Source organism: Mixophyes fleayi, chromosome 5, assembly GCF_038048845.1.
Source record: "Mixophyes fleayi isolate aMixFle1 chromosome 5, aMixFle1.hap1, whole genome shotgun sequence".
Taxonomy (NCBI): domain Eukaryota; kingdom Metazoa; phylum Chordata; class Amphibia; order Anura; family Limnodynastidae; genus Mixophyes; species Mixophyes fleayi.
In genome coordinates, this window is record NC_134406.1 from 276,541,505 (window position 1) to 276,553,185 (window position 11,681).

Below are 11,681 nucleotides of genomic sequence, written 5' to 3' on the forward strand. Positions count from 1 at the left end.
TTCCTGAGAGGGAGGCCATGGCAAATTGCGTAAAAAAAATCCTTCAACGGGGGTTCATTCGTCCTTAATCCTCCCTGCCGGTGCCGGTTTCTTTTTTGTAAAAAGGAAGGGCGGCTCATTACGCCCTTGCATAGACTATAGGGGTCTTAATGCCATCACTCAGAAAAATCGTTATCCTAGTTTGACCTAAGGGGTGCATACAATTTAATCAGAATTAGAAAAGGAGATGAGTGGAAAACCGTTTTTAACAGCAGAGACGGCCTTTGGGCTTAGTAACGCTCCTGCGGTATTTCAAAGTTTTATGAACGAGATCTTCAGAGACCTTCTCCACTCTTCAGTATAATTCTATATGGACGATATTTTAATTTTCTCCCCGGATCTGCCTTCTCACAGACAACATGTTGCTGAGGTTCTCTCAACACTCAGGACCAATCACCTCTATTGCAAGCTAGAGAAATGTGTCTTCGAAGTGAGTTCTCCGTACAGCGCTGTCGAATTAGTGGCACTATATAAAAAAAATGGTGATGATGATGATGATGAAGTCACAGAGACTTCTTTTATAGGATACATTGTTTTCGGAGACAACTTATGTATGGACCCTGAGAAAGTGCGAGCCATCTTTAAGTAGCCTATTCCGCTTCTTAGGGTTCACCAATTATTATAGACCGTTGATTAAAAGTTATTCTTCTATTGTGGCTCCCATTGTTGCTTTGACCAAAAAAGGCGCTGACACTAGGAATTGGTCCCAGCTGGCTCTGTCTGCTTTAAGCATCCTCAAGAAAGCGTTCTCCAGAGCTCCAGTTCTCAAACAACCTGATCTCTCTCAGCCGTTCTTAGTTAAAGTAGACGCTTCAGCGGTGGGAGTTGGCGCAGTTCTTTCCCAGTACTCCTCTGCTGGGAAACAGCTTTATCCTTGCGCATTCTTTTCATGCAAATTTCTGCCGGCTGAAAACAACTATACCATCGGTGACAGAGAACTCCTAGCTATGAAGTTGGCACTTTCTGAATGGAGGTATCTCCTGGAAGGTGCACGTTTTCCAGTGACCATATTTATCGACCACAAAAAAACTGCTGTATCTCCAGTCAGCGCAATGTCTTAACCCTTGCCAGGCCCGGTGGTCTCTCTTCTTTTCTCATTTTATTTTACATGTCACTTTTCGGCTGGGTTTAAGAAATAAAAAAGCTGATGCCCTATCAAGGATGTTCCTTTGTGAACCTGAATCTCTGGATGTCGGACTATTTTGGAACCCAAATTTCTTCAAGCCACGTCTTTGTCTCCTGATCCAGTACCGCCTCCTGGGAGAAGTTTTGTGCCTCACAATCTTCGAAAAAACCTTTTGCGTTGGTTTCACTGTTCTCTGAGTTATTGGTGGCCCACCCTTAGGTCAAATGTAACAGTTTGTGGCGGCTTGTCATCTTTACTGCTGTTCACCTGAACCTCTGCATTTATCTACCAGAAGACCTGCTCCACTCCACGGTTCCATCTCACCCTGCTCTAATCCCCCTTAGAGGGCCGCGACCTGCGGCTAGAGAGCAGCTAAGTCCAGATTTCCTTGCAGGGGTCCCTGGTGAATATCTCTCTGGCGGTAAGTCTATCTAGAGCGGGGCTTCCAGGCCTATTCCAAACTCAGGCTCCGTGACAGATACATCATAGTATCTATCACTAGCAATGGAGCAGTGTGTGACACATAGTATCTATCACTAGCAATGGAGCAGTGTGTGACACATAGTATCTATCACTAGCAATGGAGCAGTGTGTGACACATAGTATCCATCACTGGGAATGAAGCAGTGTGTGACACATAGTATCCATCACTGGGAATGAAGCAGTTTGTAACACATAATAGTATCTATCACTAGGAATGGAGCAGTGATTGACACCACCTCGTCATTCTCCGTAGCAGTGACTGAAATACCAATATGTAAACACTGACAGTGTAGTACACATCAGTCTAAGAACGGGGCAGCTGTTTCTGAACATCACCGTTCCCAAAGGTCATTTATGAGCAGGAATGTAGAATACAGAGAGAGATATGTCAGGGATTCAACCATATAATCCGTCTCAGTGCCTTGGATTCTCTCATATGGCAAAGAGGGAATTTCCGCAACCGGATATCAGCCAGGACACTACTTCATAGAACCTTGGAACTGTCCCGTTCATGATTCCAACAATCAATCTGCACGAGACTTTCCTTTTGATGGGAAAATATTACCTGGCATAGTTTAATGATCGCCCTGCTGAGAGCAGTTTAGAAGTGTCACAGCTGCCACTCAGTCATTGACTACAACAGCCCACATAATGTTCACAGATCTGTGCACCCCTAGACAGATTACAAAGTGACACAGAACAGAGCCACAATCTGCACAGAAAATATCAAAGGCAATTAAAAGAGAAATTACACAAAAAAAATTAAAAATACAATGTATTAGTGTAAAACTCATATGTTCATCTTTATGTTCTTAAATGCACATATGGCCTTAATGCCTGAGAACAGCTGTACACTAGTGCATTCAACATATGTTCATTTGAATTCCTAATTGCTCAATTATTCTGCTATGCAAATCTCACCAGCCACTTGGCATAGCTTGTAGTGGAGGAGCTGGGTCAGAGTCAGGTGTGAGTGTGTGTTATGTGCATATTTAATTTATGTTTTGTTTAATTGTTTGTAGTTTATCTTTTATTCTCAAAAACTAAAATAAGGATATATATATATATATATATATATATATATATATATATATATATATATATATATATATATGAGAGAGAGAGAGAGACATATTTTGCAACTATCAAACACATACAGGTAACAGTTTCCATCCAACGTGACCCTACTGATTATAAAACAAGATGTGCACACGACGCGTTCTATCTTATGTACACAGAACTTCCAGCATGCAGCACTTAGTATTAGCCTGAGGTCACAGATATCTTACACAGGACACTCTCAGGTCCCCTTACAGAGTAGACTATGGTGGTACGATCCAGACTTCAATAAACATCAGCAGATTTCTCTCATTCATTCAGGTCTCTTTTCCTTGCTGTTGTAAGATTGTATTTCAGATCACATTAGCTCATAACGTAATTAGTATGCAAATAGATGTAACTTCCATATGTGCGTCTGTCTGCAGGCAGTTACGTGTGTCAGCCAGCCTGAGCACGCACAGGGAGAGAGACTGGAAATGCAGAAAGAGAAGAGAAGTCATTTCTGGGTTATAGGAATATGCTCTTCACACACACACACTATCTACTGCTGTCCCAGAATCCCCCACTAGAGGGCAACACTTACATTACTTAGTGCAGGGGATCATAAACTTTCAGTTTGAGGCCCCCTTAAGGTCTCCATAATTTTTTCAAGGCAACCCTAAGCCAAAATAATTACCAAGTAGCTCCCCGCCTTCCTTACCACCGGCCCTGGCCGCGATACCCCTGTGAGATCGCAGAGCCACCCCAGGGAGCAGCGACGCAGTTTGGGAACCACTTCCTTAATGCCTTTAATTCATTCATATCCTGGAGGTGGGTTGCAGCTGAGGGAGCTGTGTATGATTTATTGAGGAATTACTATTTCATTACTGGATGGACACATCATCATCATTTATTTTTAGGGCACCTCAATACTCAGTGTTGGACAGTGGGAAAACAAGGCCTTGCTTGCGGGAGCTTACAGTCTATAAGTAGAGCACAATGCTGGGACAAGAGGAGGAACTCAGAGTGGAGACTGGGACAGTAGCAGGTTGTACCCAATGAGCGGTATCTGAACAGAATAAACATTTTACTCACATTCTGATGCAGTTTCAGGGTCCACATTAAAGTTATTCAGTTCAATTTTATGTATTTTCCCAAAATAGTATATCACAAGTGGACAAATCACATCCACTTACAAGTCACTTTACGTGGGGTTCAGAGGTCATAGGACCAGGATTAGGGGGACAAACGTTGACGTACTGGGTTTGGGAAGGAATGCTTTTGTTTTTTCATAATTTTTTCTTAAATTAAATTAGAAAAACCCTATAATGGAATAGCGCTAGGGTGTAGGGAACACTGATTCCTACACTCTGGTCTGTGTTTACGCATCACTGGACCGTTCCTCAGGATAAAGCGCAATGCGTTCCATTGTGTTCCTGTGATCCAGGAGCTGAATGAGCTAGTTCCAAATCCCGGTAACTGAGCCGATGGTGGGACCACTGATGGGGGTGTGAGTTGGAGCATGTCGCTGCGGTCTTCCACCTGCTACGTCTACTTCACTAACTTGGTGATTTCCCTACAGGAGCCCAGGGGCTGTGTTGTGCCGTCAGCGGAATATAAAACCAGAAACCGCCACAGGGAGCTGCCAGCTTCTGATTGGTTCCCCCGCTCACCTTCCCCCTCGTGAAATAGATTTGATGGTTCTGTATTCCAGCTGGAGGAATCATAAGGTTAGAAACACTTATGTGGCAGATGGTAGTGCAGCTTTAAAAAGACATTAGGGCACTAATACGATGATTGATAGTGGTTGAACTTGTTATAGTCTGCTCTGTATAGAATAAAACTCTTCCCTGCATCGCATCACAGTTATCTTCCGCCCAGTGTTTGAAACTTTCAAAAATATATTTGCATTACTAGTAACACTTATATAAAGTAATTTACATGGTCAACTGAATGATACTTTCAAATTATGTCCAGAGGTCCTAGAGGGGGAAAACAAGACACCATGATAAATGGAACTTTTAAATATAATTTGGGCCTCATTTACAGTTAGTAGCAAAGCAACAAAAAAGGAGCAAATTTGATCCTGGACAAACCATGACATGGGGGGGGGGGGGTAATTTTTGTTTTTGCATCCTGGCTGCTTTTGCATGTAGCCCACAAATACTATGCAGCTTTATTTTTACACTGCAATTTAAAGTTGAGCTAGGACATGCCCCCTCCCTACTGTCGAAGTCGTATAATTGGATGAACGAAACTATATTGGTTAATATTGTTTTGCCGGTAAAATGCGCACGCACGCACACGCACTATAACATTTAGTTTCACATATATATTTATAGATTCCATTCCAATGTGATTTACGAGCTGACAGTATTTGGTTTATTATTATTTTATATAGTATGCTTATATGCACACTTTAGTGTTAATTAAGGTTCAGGTCATAATAAATGTGTCATGTCTGATATCATACTAATCCCCTTTACATTTTGTGACTGTCCGGTTCACTCTGCGAAGGGATCACAGAGTGCATACGCAAGTTATTAATGTTAATTAAAGGCCCTCGCCAACTCCACTGCACCCTACATCTCCACCCTCTCTATTCATGCTCCATCCAGCCCTCTCCGTTCTGCCAATGACAGTCGCCTCTCTTCCCCCCTGATCACCTCCTCCCACGCGCGTATCCAAGACTTCGCCCGTGCTGCCCCCCTCCACTGGAACAAGCTCCCTCCCTCCATCAGAACTTCCCCTAATCTGTCCAGTTTCAAACGGGTTTTAAAAACCCACCTTTTTCTTAAAGCCTTCCAGTCTCCCACTTAACTTCCTACCTTTTCTTCTGCCTCTTCCTCCCCCCTACTCTCCCTCTCTCCCCTGTGTCTCTCTGTCTGTCTACCCCACCCCTTAGATTGTACGCTCCTTTGAGCAGGGTTTTCTCTCCTCCTGTCTTCACCACTGTTAACTCTGCTCTCCAGCTACTTAGCCCTCCTCCTTGAGGACCCTCTTTCTCGCGTCCCCTCTCGCTCCCTCCTCTCCCCTCTAGGGGTCTCCCTGTCATCCGTGCCTTCCCTCTTGGACTCTGTCGTTGGCGGACCTTCCCCTCTCCCCTCCTCCGCCCCTCTAGCGGTGCTTTGAGCTCACTGAGTTACTGTGATTATTGTTTACTGTACTGTGCTGTCTCACCTGGTATTGTAATCTCGTTTGTCCCTGTACGGCGCTACGGACACCTAGTGGCGCCCTATAAATAAAAATTAATAATAACAATAATGTTAAGGAATTATGGACTATTAGGATTAGTAATCTTGGCGGGAAGATCAGAGCTCATCCCCTGGAGAGATGACCCCCTCCTTTCGATTCCTTAGATTGAATCAGCCTATGATCTGTTTATCCTGGAACCACCCTTGTCTGGACCTATAGAAGCAAGCTACGTCATCTCTATTGTTCACTGTATAACACTGTACTGCATATAATCATAGCTGCACCCCCACCAGCCTCAGTCTTCACTGATCACAGTATTCAAGGGTTAATCACTGTCCAGGGGTGCCCGTGGTTAGCGCAGCGTGCGCATGCGATAGCAGCGGTATGTATGTATCTTTTGGTATTGGCTGTACTGTACTGTATCATAATATAATAATGTATTGAATTGTTGACTATTTACATCTGCTAAAATAAATCACTTTGTGCGTTAGAAACACAATACAATCGCCTATGCAATGCTTATTTGAAAACGATAGAATTACTGTAATACTACCCTAAGTCTGTCTCTACATTTTATATTTGCCCCCCTGCAACATGGTTTTGACAAGGTGCAAATTTGCTGCTTCTACGTGCTTGGCTCATACTTCAGAATATGAGGTGCAGAACGAGTTTCTTTGTTTCTGATAGAGAATAAGCTCACTATATTCTATTACACATCTTAATAGTGCCTAATGGGCCAGCTCCCACGGGAGCACGCGACCGGCAGGCGGACATACAACCAAATCTACGTATAGATTTCTGGCACCAGAAGCGCCCGTCAACTGAGCCAGCAGCAAACAGTAAACTGCTCGACACCCCAAAATCAAAGTTTTCATAACCATCAGTGGAATTCTCCCATTCATGGACATCATGTAACGTGCCAGAAACACGGACATCAGGATACAGGGCTCAGAATATACAGGTTTTATTATGATGTAATTATTATCTTGGACTGTTTTATAGCCGGTAGTTGTCACTGCTGCAGCGTTTAGTCGGTGACTAGATTTCACATCATATAGAGTAGGATCCTCAGAATACTACACTAAATATCATGAACACAATGTAAGTTTCTACTCATTAAATGCCATTAATATTCTAACACTGAGGAGATTAGTTACATTCATTTTGATAGTTAAACATCAAGGAAGGTAATAGTGAAGATTATAATCACTCTCTTACCCGTGTTAGTGGATTAAACCACTGGAAAACAGCAGATGTGGAATAGTACTGACATTTCCCCTTCACATCTCCCAAACCTGTAGCCCCAGGACGTAATGTGAGTATGTAACAGCGTTGTCCCAATTCACTGAGATCTGTGTGTCGCTGAACGGGGAGGGGGGATCTGTTCACTTTATTTGTATTAATCACAAGGCAGAATGGTGATGATAGCTGCCAATGAAACAAACATATTAACAAATAAACCTGGGTAATATATACATGTGCTATACTGCAGTATAAATACCCAGAACATGTGTGCTCTGTGTCGGAGCTGGGTAGGTGGTCTTGTTTCTGCTGTGGATGAGGAAGAGTGCAGTGCTCATATCATCCAGCCACCAAGGCCAGGCATCGTATGTTCAGCACATGCCAGCCAGGAATTCACATGGAAACGCACATCCGACACACATACACTGGAATCTGCACCGGACTTCTACAGTCATGGCCAAAAGTTTTGAGAATGACACAGGACTGAGTGTAGTGCTCACCTTCCCTTTCCTGTGAACACTCACAATTTTGCCTAAGAACACAGCCATGAATAAAGAATGGTACCAAAACATCCTCTAAGAGCAACTTCTCCCAACCATCCAAGAACAGTTTGGGGATGAACAATGCCTTTTCCAGCATGATGGAGCACCTTGCCATAAGGCAAAAGTGATAACTAAGTGGCTCGGGGATCAAAACATCCAAATTTTTGTTCCATGGCCAGAAAAATCCCCAGACCTGAATCCCATTGAGAACTTGTGGTCAATCCTCAAGAGGCGAGTGGACAAACCCACAAATTCTGCCACACTCCAAGCATTTATTAGGCAAGAATGGGCGGCCAGCAGTCAGTATGTGGCCCAGAAGTTGATTGACAGCATGCCAGGGCGAATTGTAGAGGTCTTCAAAAAGAAGGGTCAACACTGCAGATATTGACTCTTATAATTTGGGCATCCACCAATTATCCCTGGGTACGCTATGTTATTCTGGTTGTGTTCTTCTTTTCATGATTATCGTGGGAGAACTTTCTGACCACAGACGTCAGGATTCCAGTGCGCTTTTTTCTTGAGGTTCCCCTATATTTTTGGACTCTTTATCTTATTGGACATCTTTTTTGGACTCGCCTTAAAAAATTGTGTGTGGAATATTTATTGTTCCATGATTGTTAGTCACTTAGTTCATATATCAAGAGCGCCATCTCTGCTTCCCATTTTTTGCCATGACTTTACATTGGAACAAGTGAAATCCTGGACCAGACGTAAGAAATGATCTGTCCCTTAGCAGGACATGAACGTAATGTCAAGTGTGTCTGGATCACTTATGAATAACTTATTATATAAATGTGTTTCATGTAGTAACACAGTGCAAATGTACTAAGATTTGTATTGGAAATGTACTGATGTCATGCTAGAGGAAATTTATTAAGCCTTTTTCATATGTGAGTGACCAACACTTTTTTAGCCTGAATGCACTGGAGGGAGCCATTACCTGTTACCCTGTCTTGTTAGAAAGATAAACAAACTACATGAATACTGCAACCGGCAAGTAATTTAGGAAGTCACAGATTGATGTGAATTTTGTTAAATGAAAGATTAGATAGTATATTGCATCCGGATGCTAAATATCTGATGTAATGTCTCAGACTTTGTTGTGCCAGCTACGAAGCCCCCATGTGTGTCAAACAGTATACAGGAGCTGTATGTTGCATTTTAACTGTATTATGCCATCTGTACTTCTGTATGTTCTCTAGTACCTCCAACTAGTGTATAATGGTCCTTGTAAGGACCCTTGAGCGAATAAACATCACTGCTTGAAGATTATACCTGACACCTATTACCTGATGTATCCTGTCCCCAACAGATGAGCTTACACTTTAATCCATTCCCCGGCTGTCCTGTGTTGAACCCAGTGTATGTGTCAATGCTCTGCCCTCGACCCAGCAGTCCTGATCCATAGTAAGCGGTCAGGAGGTACTAGCCAGCCCAAAACAAAGAGGAGCTGCAGCAGCTATACCAGCTCCCCCAGAAGTACGTTGTTATAGGTGCCGTTAATGGGGCCTAGTGCTGGCAGCGGAATTCTCCTACAACTATTGCGCAGTTGGCGAGTGTCTGGTGGCAGATGACACCAGTAGAAGTGGTCAGTAACAGTCGGTTACAGACGGTGAGAAAACGATCCAAATAAACTGTGTAACATCCATTCATTCCTCCTTCCCCAGCACCGGGTGGTGACGTCAGCCCATCTGGTCACAGAGGTAATTAGTGACATTCAGATAACAGGATTTCTCAGTGCACAATGCAGTTCTCAGTGCTGGGTCTTGTGGAACAGTTACCAACATATAACCTCATTGGCTCAATCCATGATGTAATCTCCATTGTGTCAGACTAAATTCAACAGAGTCTATTACACAATACAGGCTTTTCATCCAATTATCGTGCCAATCACATGATAAACAACCGTTTGGCCAGATATTGCATGTGTGTACACTCCCCTGATCATGTGGAAGTGTGCACACACTCACAATCAGCAGTGTAAGCAGACATCGTGACACTGCACACTCTACAGCGGTTTATAATAGATGCAGATCACAGATCTGGAGATGTCTTGTGTAGGTGTGTAGTGTACACACACGAATGCACACTTTGGGACTTTCACTCGTGGGTAAAATCACATCTGCAGTAATTTTCTGTAGGAGGTAGATGTGTTAAGACTGAGGTATAGAACTAGACTAGGGCAGTTAATCAAGGTCCTGGAGATTAGTACTTAAGGTGAAATTTACATTTGGGTCATTATGATTAAAAATGACCAAAGTAAGAGGTCCCTTAGATCATGACTATGGGGTACATTTACAGATTCTAGCTGTCATTTTGTAGCATGTACAATATAAATGATAACTAGAATCTGATTGGTTGCTATAGGCAACATCTCCACTTTTTCAAACACGCAGTTTAGTAAATATAGTCCTGAAGGTTAAAGACAAATCATGGACGATGATTAAAGACAAAGTAACCCTACAATAGGTAGACCTGGTTCACTATAATTAGGATTTATCATTATGCAGACCTTACACACAATCTGATATCTGCAGTGAGGCCAGGCAATTGTCCCAATATCACATCATGTGGGCCCTTCAAAAATGGTAGAGATTACAGATAATTCAGCTGACGTCCATCAGATCAGTATTGGATGTTAGTAGATCCTGTCAGATTAGCATTATCAGCCTGTGCCGTCATCTTCTGACCACACCAATGGCCCCATACGCCATAAGTGATCCAATGGCGTGGGATGAAATGTCTCCACTCTAAAGTAGCCTCTAAGGGACCGGCTTTATGTAGATGACAGGAGCTACAATCAGGAAGGATCGGGCACATGGTCTGTAACGGTATAAAGACTGTGATATTATGGAAAGTACTTATGAAATGCCAAGTTTAATTATATAACACTGATTCATACAAACACACTATTATCATCATTTATTTGTTAGGCGCCACAAGGTATCCGCAGCGCCGCACACAGTACTAACAGTAGACTATACAGGGTGAAACCATACAGAACAATGACCAAAAAGTACCAATACTTCAGAAACTCCGGCCAGTCATATGCAGTAAAGACGGAGCGGAAGAACAGGTATGGAGACAGGAGGGGAGGGGGCCCTGCTCATATGAGCTTACATCCTAAGGGAGGGTAAACAGACCAGGCACAAGAGAAGCCAGTTGAGGCAAGAGGAGAGCAGGGAGGACCAGCTAAAGGAAGGAGATGGGGGTTAAGTAGATGGTTGATAGGCTTTGAGTACACGTTTGAAGGAGCACAGAGTAGGAGAGAGACGGATGGAACGAGGGAGGTCGTTCCAGAGAAGGGGGGCTGTATGTAGTTATACACACACAAAAGAAGGCTCCACAAGTTGAGCAGGTGAGAATGCCTACACACAATGTGTACACAATGAGTGGGTGGAGGTGATAACCATTATAACTGTAGCAGTGCCATCTTGTGGCACAATCATATACATACAAACTATTTAAAAACCCTTAACGAGAAAAGAAATTGTTCATCATTGGAGCATATACACTAATCAATAATTGGACCAAACCCTCATTTATTGTGCGATTGGCCTAATAATCTGCTGAAAACCCCGTAGTGTGTACCCAGCCTAACATACATGAGCATCAAAGGTTAATTTTGCAGAGACATCAATAATCGCAAGGCCAAGACCTGTCTTTAATGCAGGACAGTTGGATGGAAGCCCTATGCTGGTCTGCACCTGGTGTTAATGGAGTAGACAGTTTCTGCCGCTCTGACACAAGGTCCAGGAGGATCCTGACAGTTGGGTGCGGAGGGTCCAGCAGCCGAACAGATGGTAACAGCGATCACAACTGAGCTCAGTGAGTAGCTGAACAGATGTTGAAACAGTAATGACAGTTGAGCTCTGTGGATTCCACAGCTGGACAGAGTAGTTCTGTAGATTCTAAAACAGCTGTTATTCGGTAAGAAGTTGATCCTCTGTGCTGCTGTGACGTTTGCCAACAGTATTTGGAAATATCCAAAGCATTATATTTGCGAGAATAAGGAA